Below are 17,912 nucleotides of genomic sequence, written 5' to 3' on the forward strand. Positions count from 1 at the left end.
AAACTATTTTCAGTTGCAGATGATAAAGGATTCAGAAAGTTTATTCATGCAGGCCCATATGACAGAGAATATGTCTTCTTTTTGTTTTCATATTATAATTTATATTTAATTGTGTTGTGGTTTGCAGTGTTTTGTGTTTCACTTTAAATTTGTTTAAAACGAAAAAGCAGAAAAATAGTTTAAATAGTTTTAAATAGTTAAAAGTTGAAATGTGAATAGCTGGTTTTTGTATTATATGATTTATTTATTACATTTTATGTGGAGTGAATAAATAAAAGTATATTTACGATGGCCCCTACAGACGAAGCACGTACAAACTTCAAAACACGTAAAAACTCCAAAACACGTACAAAACACAACAGAAGTGCTCCAGGATGCTGGGCGCAGTGTTGAGCTTTTGTTACCTAGTGGCTACACAAGCCAGCAAGTACCAACGACCTGATTTGGTGTGTGGTAGTAACAGGTAAATGAACTTTTTTTTTAAATTATTTGAGTGCTTGTGTATAAATACACAAACAATACACACATGCTTTCAATTGTGTAATTTAAGTGATCTAGTAGCTCTGTTTGGAAGTTCAGTTAACTCTAGGAATGTGCTTTGGAGTTTGTACGTGCTTTGTCTCTAGGGGCCACCGAATAAAATGCCCGTGGTTGTCCTCTTTTACCTGTGCCAACATATCCTGTAATACAAAAAAACAAAAATCAAACAGAGAGAAGAATTGGCTCCAAGGTATGGTTTTCATCATGTCATGCACCAGTGAGATGTTCATTGTTTGTAATGACAGCAATATAAGATTATACAGTGTTGTATACCTCGGGGCAGTGTTTGTACTGATCTCGCCATTGAAGGCAGATCTCAGTTGTGTACATGTTAAAGTACTGTTCTCTGTACTTTTCCGAGAAGCTGCTCCATGTGCAGATGCCTGTGTAAAGCACAAGCAAAAAACAAAAACACAAACATTTACATTCTGCCAGTGAAAAACATGTGACAACAGCAAAAAAAAATGTACATATAATTTCATAATTTACTGAAGCCCTTACTGTGAAGCCCCCTGAATTGTGCCCGTCTTCTGAAATATTCAGTAGACACAAGGTCTCTGAACATGGAGCACGCCAGAGCCAGTTTGAAGGCTGTGTCCCCTTCGTGTAGAACAACCTCTTCCAATATGTCGATGAGGACACATGCTGGTAACTGTAAAATATGGGTCAGGCAACAATAATGAAAATACAAAATCTGTCCACCAAGTTTCAGAAATATGAGGACTGAACATACATTACATTTAGGGCTGGGTATCGTCACTGATTTCTAGAATCGATTCGATTCGATTTGAATCTGGGAAATTTTGCCTCAGACAGTCAGAAATATTATAATTCAGATCAGTACATTTACATCTTTTTGTATCTATAAAAAGGAAGCTGACACTCGCAAGACTTTATCAAAGGTGTGAGCGTCACAGCAGAGGCCTTTGTGTCAAAGCAGCTGAAGATAAACACAGAAAAACATGAAGGTGGTTTTCCTGTTCTGGATTTTATAAAAATATTCTGCAGCACATCAAAAACAAAAGAAAATCATTAATCAACTTATGAAACATCAGAGTCAGCGAGCTGTCGGCTTTCAGCCCCGACCGTGTCCGTGCCGTCGGGTGAGAAAGGCGACGTGTCACTGATTCTGATCTGCGGGTCCGCGCTCTGTGTTTACGTCTTTGTGCAGAAGCCGTGTACCTGCTCTCATTTACGGTTTTAAATGTTTGGTGGTTGTCAAAATTTTGTGACGTTTCACCTGAGATTCTGGAATTTTGGGCAAAATACATTTATATAAAAAAATCGATTCAGGATTTTAATGAATCGATATCACTACTGAATAATGCCTCTTTCTGCCCTGATGGTGCTGCCTGTGATTATAATTACTAATTCAGTTACATCAACAATTTAAATAAAAGGGAAAATAAAGAGATTACCTCCAGTATAGGGCACCTGTCAGCCTCAGCCTTTAATGGAAAACATGATTATCACATTACATGGAAATGAAGATTACCACCATGTATGTAAACCTGCATTGTGATGAATAGTCTCAACAGTTCTGTGGTTATATTCTACAAATGGTTTTCTCATTGTTGTCCTCTCTCACCTGTCTAATTAGACTTGGTGAAGGCTTGGAGGAGGTCGCCTTTGGTACCCTAAAGCAGAGGCGGAGCCAGACATTTGAAACACCCGGGGCTTAGCCCTGAAGGGTAGTATGCATGTGGGATTTTTTTTTTTTTTAAGGGGGGGGGGGAGTAGAAATGACTGAAAGATTAATTGGCTCTGCTTTGAGTTTTGTTTTGTTTTTGTTTTTTTGCCTGTCCCGTTTGGCTCTTTTGCCATCAGAATTGTTGTCTAAATGCAAAGAAAGATGCCCAACGGATTTACTTTACCAAATTGACCATCCCAGCCTTGCCATAATGGTCCATTTGATTCACCTTTTATTGTTTATTTTATTTTCACTTACTGAATACGGGACAGACTTGACTGGGGGAAAGAAGGGGAGAAAGAAAGAGGGAAAGAGAAACAGCTGAGAAGAGGGACGGGGGAGAAGGGCAAAAAACAAAAACCAACAGAACGGGCAGAGAAAAAAAAATGCATCTATCGATCACCTGGATCACCTGCTGAGAAAGAAAAAAGAAAACAAGCAGAAGAGAACAAGAGTAATAGAATAAACAACATCACAATGATATATGGGAATATGACAGTAAATACTAAATATTAAACATTATTGTGCAGCACATAAGATCAACAGAACACAGTGTGCTTTGAGGTAGGAGCCAAAAAGGGTGTAGTTTGTGGGTGTGAGCGCCCGTGTGTACACCTGTGAGCATGGACGCGCTTGTTTTTTGTTTTTTAAAAGGTTCCTTCATGTAATAATCTGCTAGAGGGTGTGGGGGGGCCACAGCCCCGTCCTCCAGGGCATGAAGCAGGTATGGAGGAGATCAAAACTCCAGACATCCAGAGGCCCCCAGAACACAAGAGACCAAGGAAGACCAACAGAGGGGCAGCCGCGCCACTGTCCCAGAAAGAGCTGAGGAGAGTCCCAGATGAGGGCTCACTCAGCAGCCGCGGAGCAGAAGCCAGGGGGAGTTGCAGTGACGCGCCCGTGAGCTCCACCGGCAGCCAGCCGTGCCTGAGTGACCGAGCCCCAGGCCGAGAGGCCGGGGGCACCCCACCTCCGAAGTGGCCCGAGCGAGCCCAAGGCTCCAGGCCCCGATAAGCGGCCGCCAAGGAGTGAGCCGGTGTGTACCTGGACGCCCATCCCCGGACACAAAGAACCACCAACGCACCGATGTCTGAGGGGGTCCGCCACTGGCAGGGGAAGTGGTGGTAGGGGGAGATAGGCCTCCATACCTTGGAGGGCCTTTTGAGTTTTGTTCAAAAAAGAATGACTTCATATAGGGAAAAATATATATCACACATGCAGGACACCTTAAACTAGTTTTTTAATTAAGCAGCAAGGCAGAACAAAGTCGGGGCTGTATCAAGACACGAGGACTAAACCCCAATTCAACCAGACCCAGAACTGATCCGGAATTAAAACAGGACTACAACAGTTCAAAATCAGGACTACTGAGGACTTAACCAAGACAGAACCAGAATCAGAACTAGATGATAGTAGCACTAAAAATCATCATAGACCTGCACAACACTTATTTTTTAATTCTACCAAAGTACAATATTTAGATTGAGAAAAGTTTATGTAATTATTTAGCCTTGTTGTGCAAACAAGCTGCATAACTTAATAAATATAGAATTTGAAAAATAACAAACCTAAAAAGAAACACTAGGTACGAGATACATGAGGACCTATGATACGGTGATACTTTTGGCAAACGACCATTTGACTAATTAGTGATGGGTCGTTCGCGAACGAAATGGCTCTTAGAGCCGGTTCTTTGACGTGAACGACGCGAGCCGTCACGTGGGTTTCTTTCTCTCAGCCTCTCTCTCGCACTTTTTTTCCGCTTCACTCTGCACGCGAGCCTTGTGCTTTACGCTGGGCAGAGGGGGGAGGGGCGGTAGTTACACTCAGTAGCACAGGAACAGAGCCGGAGAGAGAGAAAGAGAGGCAGGGACAACAACATTAGAAAGGTATAGTAATCATCCACAACTATTTTCAGTTGCAGATGATAAAGGATTGAGAAAGTTTATTCATGCAGGTCCATATGACAGAGAATATGCATGTTCTTTTAGTTTTCATATTATAATTTATATTTAATTGTGTTGTGGTTTGCAGTGTTTTGTGTTCTTTTCACTTTAAATTTGTGAAAGGAAAAAGCTGAAAATGTAAATAGTTAAAACTTGAAATGTGAATAGTTGATTTTTGTATTATATGATTTATTTATTACATTTTATGTGGAGTGAATAAATAAAAGTATATTTACGGTGGCCCCTAGAGACAAAGCACATACAAACTTCAAATCACGTACGAACTCTGAAGCATGTACAAACTCCAAAACACGTAAAAACTCCAAAACACGTAAAAACTCCAAAACACGTAAAAACACGTACAAACTCCGAAGCACGTAAAAACTCAGAAGCATATAAAAACTCAGAAGCACATAAAAACTCAAAACACGTACAAAAGACAACAGAAGTGCTCCAGGATGCTGGGCGCAGTGTTGAGCCTTTGTTATCTTGTGGCTACACAAGCCAGCAAGTACCAACGACCGGATTTGGTGTGTGGTAATAACAGGTAAATGAACTTTTTTTTAAATTATTTGAATATATATATGAGTGCCTGTGTATAAATACACAAACAATACACACATGCTTTCAATTGTGTAATTTAAGTGATCTAGTAGCTCGGCTTTGGAAGTTCAGTTCATGCTAGAAATGTGTTTTGGAGTTTGTACGTGTTTTGTCTCTAGGGGCCACCGCATATATTTATATATAAACATATATAAATAAAACCACTTTTTTTTTTACGTTAGTAATTCCTTTTGTGCATAATTTTATATTATTGTTAATAATAAATTAATTAAAGCAACAAAACAACCTGAAGAGCCGGTTCGGAGCCGAACCGAAAGAGCCGGATCTCTAAAAAGAGCCGGAAATCCCATCACTAACTAACATGTGTGTCTCACCTGCTCTTGTTCATCTCTGTTCTGTCCTCATTCTCCATCCCTCTCTGTTCCTCTCTCTCTTTGTGCTGACAATCATCAAATATACAGATATTTACAAACTCTTCAGATAAAAACACAAACACTTTTTTAACATCAAATCAGACTAAATGTTTATTTTTTTTAGATTGATAAATATAAAAAACATATTTGTTAACTTTCAGAGTAAAGAGAGAAACTATCTGTATTTCTTAATTGTAAATGGCACCAAATTGTATTCAAACTGAGCCACACTTATGGAGCTCCACAGTTCTTCTCCTGGTGTTTTGGTTGACATCTCTTGATGTTCCCATGTCACAGAAACAGGCTCTGTGTTTTGCCTTGTATGCATCCACAGCTGTGCCACCAGTTTACTCACATGGACTCTACTAACCTATCAGAAGCTTCTTCAGCTCAGAATGGAATCGTCTGGAGTTTCTTATTAATTAACAATAAACTTAGTGTACATGTGCTCCTAAATTTGATGAAAGTGCTAAAAAACAGAAAGCTCTGTCTCTCTTTATTCTGACATTTAACTAATTCAAAATATATTTCAATATTTATCTAAAACAAAAGTTTACTCTAAATTGATGTTGTACAGTAAAAATGTTTTTTGTTTTCTCCCTAAAGTGTAAATATCTGGTTACAAATGTGAATATCCTGCTGTGTACTGAAATCCCTCTTGGGCTACGTCCACACGTACACGGGTATTTTTGAAAACGGAGATTTTCCGTTTTCGTTTTAAAAAATAATCCCGTCCACACGTAAAGGCAGAAATGAAGGAAAACGCTGCTATGAACATGCCAAAGCAGCAGGTGGCGCTATATTCCTAACCGTGTAGAAATGTTGGCCAATCAGAAGTCTAGAAGCCTCGGCGGGAAAAAGTAAACAAAGCTGGGGCATAGAAGCAGAACCGAGTCGTATGTGTGGAGGGACAGTAACTGTGTGTATATGTAAGCATTTAAACACTGCAGATGTAACGGGTGTATTAAAAAAGAATTTATATTTCACCAAAGATCCATCCTGCAGTGTTATCTTGCTTTGTCAGTATTGGTTATGTATTTATTTAAATATGTTTATTTTCTGTATTTATATTTTGGGAGCTTTTATTTTGTTTGTGTGACCTTTGACTTCCCACGAAGTCACTTCCTGTAGCTGCGCGCTATTTTCCTCAGTCGCCTAGAGGCCCCGCTGAGGAGAGGTGTTCATGCAGAAGTCCAGTAAAGTGAAGTTGCTGTACTGTTTTGTTTTTATTTTAAACAGTTCTGGGAGAATAAATCCACCCAGCTGGCAAAGTGAGAGCTGACTCCTCTGGTCATTTGCACAACACAACGCAGAGAACTAACGGCAATAAGAGTTTAAGGCCAGACCGGCTACACAGAGAGTACAATTAACAGTAACAGTATTGTAGGAATTCATTTCACCGAAACAATAACGTGGCGCACAGTGTGACGTCAAAAAAGGCGCACATCTTTGACGCTGCGTTTTCTCCGTTTTTCTGTCCACACGTAAATGCAAAAACGGAGTTTTAGAAAATATCCACCCTGCCCGGAGTTTTTAAAAATCTCCGTTTTCAGTGACCAAAAACGCCGTTTACGTGTGGACGAAAGGTGCAAACGCGTAGAAAAATCTGTGTTTTCAAAAATACCCGGGTACGTGTGGACATAGCCTTGTTTTGCATAGAAATATACTGAACAACATACAAAGCATAATATATAAAATAACATTTACCTGAGTTTTTCTTTGAAAGAAGCCTCTAATGTCCATTCTTATATTTCAGTGCATAACTGAAACCGATTTAGTCGGGGAGGGTAAGAACTGAAAATATGAAATAAACACACGTAAGCTAAGACTCTAAAAAAAATAGCATTTGTTCGGCTTTTCATTTCGCCATTTGTTGATTCACTTGAAGAGCGAGTAACGTAACATGGGTCAAGTGATCAGTTTGATATCTTTCGTGATGCACCGTCATATTTACATTATTTGTACAGTACGAATGATTTGCTTTGGTACCTGCTCAAACTTAAGCTCTCCTTAGTATGGCTGGCTCCGTTTCTCCAACAGCGCACACAGGCAGCAGCTGCCCCGCCCCCTCACTCAGTCGCTTAGTGCCTGAGCTCGGATCATACCAATATCAGGGGGGATTCACGCACAGTCGTAAATTCCCACAGTGTGCACTATGTGCTTCGAATATTGTGTGTACTTTTTGTTTTATACAGTTGTCAGCCAGACATCTAACTATGAAAAAATTACACTCCAAAAGACCCCGGGCTTCTGACAAAACAACCCGGGCTTAAGCCCAGTAAGCCACCCCCACGCTCTGCCCCTGCTGCTGTCTGTACTTTCTGTGCTAGAATCTAAATCACTGGATTCAGAGGAAGATCCTACCAGCTGTATCTGGGTCATCCCAGGCTTTTCTTTGACACCCAGACTACAAGACTTGTCATCTTCTTCTTGCCATGCCAACCTGCGAAATGCAGGCAGATTCTTTTTGCGTGCAGCTGCTCTTCTCTGTTGGTTTCTTTGGATTTTAGCTGCATTCACACAGTTGTTAAAAGTGGAAGCCCGTCTAGATCTCCCACCGCTCTGTTGGCTGTTCCTTTTGATTTCACTGGTGGTAACAAAGCTGTCGATTTCATTTTCTAGACTGAGGAGTGGGCACACTTCCATGCTCGTGCAGGATGACTTGGTGTAGCAATCTACTGCAGGGTCCTCAGGAAGATGTTTCATTGTAATGAAACGATGTCCCAGACCCTCAACAGGTGTGATTCTTTTTACAGGATCCACACACAGCATCCATTTGAGCAGGCTTAAAAATGCCGCTGTGTCTTTCACTTTGGATTCTGTGTTTGGCTGTGGGTGGTGTTTGGCTAAATCATCTATGCATGCATATTTGTCTGTGATTGTTGTACTTTGTTTGATCACAGTGCCTGTAGATGCTGAATACTGAGCTGGTGTCTTCAGTACCCATGTGCGTTCTATTATCCCTTTCCTCATCCAGAAATATTTCGTACTGTACTTCCCTTCCTGTAACATGCGTTTACTAGGCTGACCAAGCATGTGAACAAAACCTTGCATCATTTGATATTCACACCTGTTGAAAAACAGGCGGTGGCCCAAGTATAGAAAAGCTGCGACACAACCGAGAGTCCACATGTCTGCCGATTCAGTCACCGGTATGCCCAACATGACCTCAGGGGCCCTGTAACTAAGGGCCTGAATAATAGTGCCAGGTGGAATTTTTGCAGGACTTGTGGCAAAACCAAAATCAATAAGTTTAACTTTATATGGCTGTTGAGACTGATTTACAAGCATGATATTATCAGGTTTGATGTCTGCATGCATCATACCTCTGCTCTTCAGAGCGGTAAGAGCCACAAACATCTGCTTTAAAATGACCCGAATATCACAGAGAGCCAGTGGACCGCGAGACCTTTTAGTCACGAAATCATGCAGACTAATGTTTAGCATTTCCATTGAAATGAAGGTGCGATGTTTGTACTCGAAAACTTCGTAGTACTTTACCAAATTGCACCGATCCCTATCCAGAACACTCAGTTCTTTTACAGCAGCGGCCTCTTTCCAAGCAAACTTGTTGTATTCCCTTTTAGCTGCCTTGACTGCTACCCTTTCAAAAGTGTCTAATTTTACACATTCCACCACTCTCCCAAAGCTTCCTTGTCCGAGGAGCTTATATACCATGTATTTACATGTTTTACTTTGAATGAGGGCGTTCGTTTGTAAACCCTCATCACTGTCATAAGACGACGAAGACGAATCCGAAACCATTTTTTCACAAATATATCTAAAGTTTTACACCTGGGCAAAACAATGTGACCGCAGTATGAAGCTGGCAGGTTCTGTCAGTAGGCGGGTGTAGCAGGCTATTTATACCTTTTGGATCAAAGGCAGCGTTCGCTCACTGTGATGTCACCGAGTGACGCAACAGAGCGTAATGCTTTGATCCGGAGCAGCGGTTAAGAGCTTAAGAATGCAAAGGTCTCTGGTTAGGAAGATAAACTGCTTGACTGGCAGTCCACATCTGGAGTGGACAGCCTGTCGCAATGGGATCAGACACGCTGTCATTTCTGGAAAAGTCCATCCCGGAGGTGTCCGACGCGGACAGCTGTACCTTTTAATAAGAATCCCCCCCTGGCTCTACATGGCGGTGTACGTTTGAAAGTGCGGACGACGGTAGGAAATTCTTGATACCTTTAGGTGCACCTTGTAAACTCAGCAATGTGTACTCCAAACGCCACCATGGTTATTTCAAAGTTGTTGATTTATAGCTTTTTTTTTTACCCTTTTTCTGTGTGAAATTTCCCTTTGTTGATATTTTTGAAATTCCTACTTTTAAATAATGTTAAACAATCCCGATACAACAGCGACGTGTCCTCAGCTGCTGTGATCTTTTTAAAGTTTTACATTTGCAGGACTTTGAAGTTATCTGTCACGGTTGCGCTGGCAGACCGTGGCGATGTGGGGGAAATAGGGCCCAAAACGCGGGACTGTGTGCGATGAATGCAGTTGCGTTTATTTACAGTGATGTAAATATTACGCAATAAATCTCCGTGCGCGCCCCTGACTCCCGTGCCGTGTCTTCTTCCGTACTCCTGCCGGGAAATAACAGAGGCAGCCGTTGGTACAATTAACTTCACTGTAGCAAGCTACTGCCCTAAAGACAGGCTGGAGAGTTCCCAGGAGAAGGGATGCTTCTTCTGTCCAGAAGGCGAATCTCTGTCCAAGCCGTAAAAAAAGCAATGCCAGTCAGAATGGACTCTCGTTGTGTACTGCTGCTCTCTTCTGTGTGTTCAGTCACAGGGTTTATAAGTGACTACATTAAGCCACTTTCACAAACATTTGCTTGACCTGATGTGTTGCCGGAGCCAAAACTGCAATTAATACTAACTTTGAAAACTGTGATTGTGATGGTGCCAGTTTGTCTATAATACTAGCCATACCCCTCAATGCAGAATCTCTCCATCAGCTGAATACACCACCACAGGCAAATTGCTGGCATGTCCTCTGTGAACGATAGTGGAGGTGAGGTGCTGATGCAGAGAGCATACTGTAAAGTAAAAGAAACCTTTAACATGTTTAAATGTTATATTGAAGTAATGGCAGGAAAAGAAAAATTCTCACCATCAGCATAAAGATGCCGCAGCAATTTCCATTGAACTGCTGAGGAAAGAACTGTAAAAAGAAAAATGTGTCCTTAAATGAAGAGAGCTGACATGCACCTGCTAGTTTTTTAATCACATTATTTTGTACCTGATGAGCTTTCAAACTTTCGCATTAAAAACATACCTCAAGGTCTCTTCCTGTTTTCTCCATCCAGGATCCAGAGTCAATAGAGGCTGCTACTCTCCTGGCATTGTAGAGAATACACATAACACTCAAATCAAATGTTTGCCATTAATACAAAAATTCATGAAGTAGGGATGCAACAATACGTTTTTCAAACCGTCAGATCCTTGGATCTGAGTTTTTGCCGATACCAAGTACCAGTGCTGATACTTCTACCACACAGAAAATGTAGTGAATCGGAAGGCAGGTTTTTTGTGTGTTTTTTACAAATAATAACGGTGAATAAGATTTTTTTTATGTATATTAATAGAAATGACCCAAAAATTCTAAATTTGGATGAAAAATAAACATTTTCTGTGAAACTTTTACCGATTTTCACATTTCAAGTATCTGTTCATGGTATTGGTTAACAAAAGATATGGATACGATTTCATTTGAACCGTATGGGCCTGGATACCAGTATCGGTGCATCCCTATCATGAAGTAGCCTAAGAACGAGGTTCCCTCCTGAACTTTTAAGCCTGAAACCGAGGCTGCTTTTAGACGACCTAGCCAAAGAACACACTTGGCCATTGAACAAGGCCAGAACAATTTTTCATTTCTTTAGTGTCAACCTAAATATGGCTCGGTAGAGATCATCTCCAAAACCATCAGGGCGAAGTGAGTCCAGAAAGAGTATCTGTCTCTCAGCTACCAATATAGCCTGAAATAGACATGTTAGCATCATCCATGAGAAGACGACATGTCAGCCTCCATTATGTTCTATCAGATGAAAAAACACAGCGCGAGAAAGAGAAAGGGCACTCACACAGAGCAGATAATGGTCAGCTTCACCTGCCTGCCTGCTCCAAGCTGGAAAAAGCAGGATGTCCTTGGACCTAAAGTTTTCCTACAGGTATTGGTACAAATTAGTAAAAATGCACACACAGGAGAAAAATGAACAAAAAACATACCGGCAAGCAATGCAGCAGGTTGACTTGTGGATCCTTCCAGGTGGCCCTGACGTAGAGGTCAGCAATGTGAACATCTTTTCCCTAAAGGAAACACACACACACACAAAAACCCAAAATCAATACACAACAACCATTCATGGCTATAACCAAAGAAAAAAGTTACCAGTACAACAGATTACATGTCTTTGTGCAGCTTCGCCCACAATCTTCAGACAAGCATTCCCAATCTGAAAGAAACAGCAAACAGAATACGGTTTCAGTTACTATTTTCTTTGCAGTGCATTAGCTAAAGTAACAAGATATACTTACAGTAGATTCCATGGATTGTTCCAAACCCAGGCTCCAAAAGTCTTCCCGAGTCAGGCAGATATTGTCTTCCTTCACTAGGAGTTCTCCTCGAGGTCGGTTTTGATCCAAAACATATTCGAGCTAAATGAGAAGAGCATTTCATGTGATTTTGCTTCAATATAATATAGAAAATAATAAAGAAAAAGAATGAAAGGGAAAATACTAAATAAGGCTGGAATTACTCTCATGCTTCAGCAATTCTAAAACCATCAACGACTTTGACTTATTAAGGTTTAACGTGACTGCACAGAAATGCGCCTTACCAGACTGGACTGAAGAGGGTCCAAGTCTTTCTGCCACTTTGCTCCTGGACATACTGATGATCAATCTGCCATTCAGGAGTCCCATATGAGTGGTCCAGGAGAAACTTCCTCTCAGTTGGTGGATCTGATGATATGCAAATATTAGGGGTGCAACGATACTCGTATCGATATTGAACCGTTCGATACAGTGCTTTCGGTTCGGTACGCATATGTATGAACAATACAAAATTTTTAATTTATTTTATCAACTTTCCTTCTGACGATGCTGTCTGTGTTGGGCGCTCAGTGGATCTGCGCTCGACAGTGCAGCCTAGGCGGAGTAGTCGAACGCAGATTCACTGGCAGGGCAACCGAATCTGTGGCTCCAGAGCTGCAGTGACATGAGCAAACTTGGCCTAAATACATCATATCATATCAAGGCATGAATAACACTTTCACAAGTTTTACCTGGTTCACAAACTCCTTTCCTTGGTCAGTGATGATTTTCTTGACCATGCCAAACGTGTATAACTTCGAGGTCATGATTGCAGAGACCTCAGCTGCAGTCTTGGACTTAAGAGGTTCTGCAATCACCCACTTAGTATACAGATCGTTCATTGTCAGGACATATTGGTTCCCTAGACGTGTTTCCGGGAGTGGTCCAGTTAAATCCATGCCCAGCACCTCCCAAGGTTCTTTTACCTGTAGGTCACAGAACTTATCAAATTAAAATTTAAAGCTACCCTGCAGCACAAAAGCTTATTAGCATGAAAATGAAATTGGTGAACAGGCCTTAAGATGTACCTTGATGGGATGTAATGCTGGTGCCACAGTCTTGATTGGGTCATTCATCTGGCAGCGATGACAGCATCTGACCTGAAAGATATATCCCAAAAAATATTTCAAGGATACCGAAAAACCAGTTGATGTAAATTGATAACAATTTAAAAAAAAAAACAGACACACACAGAAACTAATGTTGAAATGTAAGTGTGCAAGTAAAGACAAGGTTCTTTATCTTGTTAACTGAAATAAGGCCATACCCATTCACTGATGTCCTGGTTCAATGTTGGCCAGTAATAGCCAGCAACAACTCTGTTTCGGGTACCTCTGACACCATTGTGGTTCCCGGTACCAGGGTTATTGTGCTTTCCATCAAAATGGGCTTTCTGTCCTCCTCTGACATGACTACCAGGCGCATGCACTGCATACTGGGGCCAGTGTAGAAGAGTCTGTTGTCTGGTACAAGATGAAAATGTAAAAAGCTGAAAGAGTTGCTGACTAAAGTAAAATAAAATGTCTGACAGATATTAATAAAATTTGGGATAATGTATCTGCACCAGTATGGTACATTTACCTTCAATTGAAATTAATTTTTAAAACTATATACAGGGTATATATGACAGAGTTGTATTTTTTTGTTATATCTATATATATATAGATAGAGAGAGAGAGAGAGAAAAGGGTTTTAAAAAATAAAAGTAAAAAAATTAATAAATAAAAAATAAAAGTAAAAAAATAAATAAATAAATAAAAGATCAACATTAATTTTCGTAGTTACCCTTCAGTTTGTAATTAGGTGCCATTCTTTTACGGCGCAGTTCTTCAGTCGGGGGAAGCTCTCCATCGAGGAGAAAAGCATGAATTTGCTTGTATACATCCATTGTTTAAATGTCCCGGCAGTCGAAAAGGAGGCAGAGCTGTCGACAAATGCTAGAAGCTAACTGGGCGCTAACCGTATCATTCAAATACATTAAATGTCGTAATGTTGGCAAAGAGAGGAAGTGACGCAAGATTTGCGCATGTGGGGTACCGATCGGGTTTCCGGTACGGATCGGGTAGCGACACCGCTTTTCCCCTTCTCATTCTCTGTTGCCGCCATGCTTTTTCGGCCATGTGCGTATGAAAACAAAGGCACTGCGCATGCGCGTTTCACCCATATTATATCGCCATATTTCATTTTCTTATCGTTGCCTAACATTGTACTGGTATTACCGTGAACAGTATGATATGGCCCAGCCCTATTCTGAATACATGATTGTTCAGTATAAACTGGGGGTTGGCGACAAATATGTCACCATATTTTTAAGGAAATTTGTGGTAATAATATTTATGACGCTGTAGAAAAAACAATATTTTATCTGTGATTAGCAGGCAGCAGCTAATCACAAACAGTGTAGATCACACATAAAGTACCCCGAGTAAAAACAGTGAAAGTATAGCAGAGCTGCTTGAAACTTGAATTGTGGCTCCTTTGAGTTGTTTGACACTTGAAGAAAAATGACTAAAGTAACCTTGTAACTCCTAAGCCTGAGGAGTGGTCGTGACAACGTTATCATGTGACAGCAGTGTGCAGACACCTTAGGACGTAAGGAGTCTGCACACTGTTGTCACATGGTGAATGTTGTAACTTGGGTCTAGCCCTCCTTTACCACCATGTAAAGGCAATTTCCAGCAATTTCCTGTCTTCCTGACCCATGAACACCACTACCAAGTGTTCCAGCAATGCTCAGTGTTTACTTTTGAGTGGCACATCACCAGCTGCTAGCATCTTCTCCTCATATGCTCATACAGTGGATTAATACTTCTGTGCTAAATCCATAGAGCAGTGTTTCCAAACCTTCTGGAGCATTATGGACCATACTTCACATTAGAAAAAACACATTTATTTATTTAGGACAGTGCATGTTAATGAACATAAATGTAAAAAAAAAAAAAAAAATTACATGAATGTAAACATGCCAGATTATAGCCAAAGGCTAATTTCCATCTGTTGTCCTTAAACATAAAAAATAGACATAATAATTCATAAAAATTCATCATTCATTCATAATAAAAACTCCATCACCAAACTTACACATACACACCATTCTGTTCCCAAATAAAACATTAAAACTATACAACTCATACATGATCACACACTTGATTTGTCCATAACCAGTTTTTAACCTTTGCCTTAAACAAATTGAGTGTAGAGCATTCTCTAATGGGTTGAGGAAGACTGTTCCACAGATGGCCACCCTTAACAGAGAGGACGTTCTGCCCAAATGCTGTCCGTCTGTGGGGTATAAACAAGTCTCCTCGGATTGTAGCTCGAGTGGTCCTGTCTGAGCTTTCTTTATGCCTAATGAACTGCTTTAGTGGTGGTGGAGCAAGGGAGTGTAAGACTTTATATATTAAACACACCATGGCACACCACCAAACAAAAATGTCACAAAAGCATATTGATAATTTTTCCCTGCGCACCAGGCGTAGTAGAATTGGCTCGGTTTGTCCCCAGTATACCTGTTTTGCTTTCTTTTGACCACTACTCATGCTCGGGTCTTCATCAGGGCGGAGTTTTCTCCATGACCAGGTCAGACTGACTACTTTTTATTTTCAAACATTTATCTGTTGCTATTATGCGCTGCGTCGTCTCACAGCATGACTGTTATGTCATTTCTTCTTCATCTTCTTCTGTTTTATTGGCAGTTGGCAACACATTGAATTAGAGCAGGTAGTTGTACTGCCCTCTAGTGGAAGAGAATGTAATTGTTCTGCACGTTACTCACGCCGATCGCTTAGAGTACTAATCAGATGGAACCAGATGATCTTCCACGGCACACCTGATCATTTCTGGCACAGTGGTTGGGAAACACTGTCATAGAGAACATAAGCAGTGCCTCAAACGTGCATTCCACCAATTTGCCTACAGGACAAATCGTTCCACCGAGGACGCTATCACCATAGCACTCCACACTGCGCTGAGTCACCTGGAGCACCGAGGAAGCTATGTGAGAATGCTCTTTCTGGACTTCAGCTCAGCATTCAATCATATCATCCCGGAGATCCTGGTCCAGAAACTGTCTCACCTGGGACTCTCCACCCCCATCTGCCTCTGGATCAAGGACTTCCTGACAAATAGACCACAGTCTGTCAGACTCGGCCCCCACCGGTCCAGCACCATCACACTCAGCACCGGGTCTCCACAAGGATGTGTTTTGAGTCCCCTCCTGTTTACGCTCTACACATCCGACTGCTCCCCTACCCATCTCTCAAACCCCATCATAAAGTTCGCGGATGACACCACAGTGGTTGGACTCATCTCAAGGGGGGAGGAGTCGGACTACAGAGATGAGGTCAACAGACTGACTGAGTGGTGTTCGGTTAACAACCTCCAACTGAACACCACGAAAACTAAAGAACTTATCTTGGACTTCAGGAAGGGCAGAGCAGACCCGGCCCCACTTTACACGGGAGCTGTGTGGAGAGGGTACACTCCATGAGGTTTCTGGGCGTGCAGATATCTGATGACCTCTCCTGGACTGCAAATACTACAGCGGTGGTTAAAAAGGCCCAGCAGCGTCTCCACTTTCTGAGAGTGCTCAGGAGGAACAACCTGGAGGAGAGGCTGCTGGTGACATTTTACAGAGCCACCATAGAGAGCATCCTAACGTACGGCATAACAACATGGTATGCAGGGTGCTCAGCTGCAGACAGGAAAGTACTGCAGAGGGTCATCAACACAGCCCAGAAGATCACTGGCTGCTCTCTGCCCAGCCTGGAGGTCACTGCAAACTCTCGGTACCTCAGCAGAGCTGGCAATATCATCAAGGACCACTCTCACCCCAGCAACCAACTGTTTGAACTATTACCGTCAGGCCGACGGTACAGGTCACATAAAACCAGGACAAACAGATTCAGGGATAGCTTCTTTCCCAGAGCTATCACCGTAGTAAATAAGCACAAAAACAATTGAACCTATTCCATACCGTCACTGTCATTATATTATGCTGCTATTCATACTGTCATTATATTAATGCTGCTATCCTGTATATATTGTACATACTATTGTTTGAGTACTTACGATTGTTTTTTTTGTACTTTTTATATTTTACATTTATATTTATTATTGAAACTTGCACCAAGGGAGTGGCACTCCAATTTCGTTGTACTCTGTACAATGACAATAAAGGCTATTCTACTCTATTCTATTCTATCTGGAGCCCACCAGATGACGATAGTTGCGGTTGCTAAAAGATTACTGGCCCTATACAAGTCTATGAGAAAACAGTTTTCTGATTTGACCTCTGCGATCGCTTTCTTCATGAGTTCATGGACTCGTTCACTCGTTTTGGGTTATACTGAATAAAAAATAAAGCTTTTTTGTAAATCTTGTTCATAGAATGTCTCAAGATGGAAAGCTGGTGGGAATCTTCAAAACGAGCTAAAAAGCAGCAACATTCGTCTTCCATATCTTCTATACTTAAATCTACAGCTTAGATACGTCATAACCCACAAAACTGGTCTTTCTGGCCAGTCTTGTGGAACCTGACAAACCTACGCTGCTTATTTTGCTTTCTTTACTTTGTTTTCTTCTCAGACGCTGTCCCCCTGTTAAACAGTGAGGGTTGAGCTGTTTTTACAAATGGACTCCATGAAACGTGGAGAATCAGGTCGAATTATCCGGCGTTGACCTGACTCAGCACACTAGTGGAAAGACTTTCAGACAAGTGTGCTGTATGACCTCACCAGACAATTACCTGCTCTTGTTCCTACAGTGATGCAACTGGACACCTCAGGGACTTTTTCCAAGGGAGCTGGCAGATTAAACACCCTTTAATGTCCAGTTAGACCGTGTCCTTCCTTCTCACGTTCAGTCCCATTGGGCAATGGTTAGTAAAGTTCATGTCTGCAGTGTGTGAAAATGGACTGTGACAGTGGCAGTCTCTTGGGGAAACTTGAGCTGTGCATGCACTCGACTATTAAACTTTCAGTTAATAGTTGAGTGCATGCACAGTCGACGGTTTTATGGGCTCTGAGGAAGTCTTCATTTCTCCTCATTTTCTCTTGACGTTAGTGTAAAGAGACGTGTGGAAATCGCACTCGCCGTGCTGTGATAAACTAAAAGACTTCACCTTTGACCTATAGTCCACTGCCGCTGGTACAGAGTA

General features: G+C 41.4%; 1 protein-coding gene and 1 pseudogene across 4 annotated transcripts in view; one reads left to right on the top strand and one right to left on the bottom strand.

The window, feature by feature from the left end:
* Window positions 1–17,912, top strand: part of enpp2 (ectonucleotide pyrophosphatase/phosphodiesterase 2) — a 75,539-nt gene that overhangs the window by 5,390 nt on the left and 52,237 nt on the right. The gene's annotated exons all lie outside the window — the stretch shown is intronic.
* LOC146622209 (uncharacterized) lies at window positions 576–13,643 on the bottom strand (annotated as a pseudogene).

The sequence above is a fragment of the Diplotaxodon limnothrissa genome, linkage group LG11 (genome assembly GCF_057381915.1).
Source record: "Diplotaxodon limnothrissa isolate DT_005_m linkage group LG11, D_limnothrissa_male_GT1.1, whole genome shotgun sequence".
NCBI classification, from domain to species: Eukaryota; Metazoa; Chordata; class Actinopteri; order Cichliformes; family Cichlidae; genus Diplotaxodon; species Diplotaxodon limnothrissa.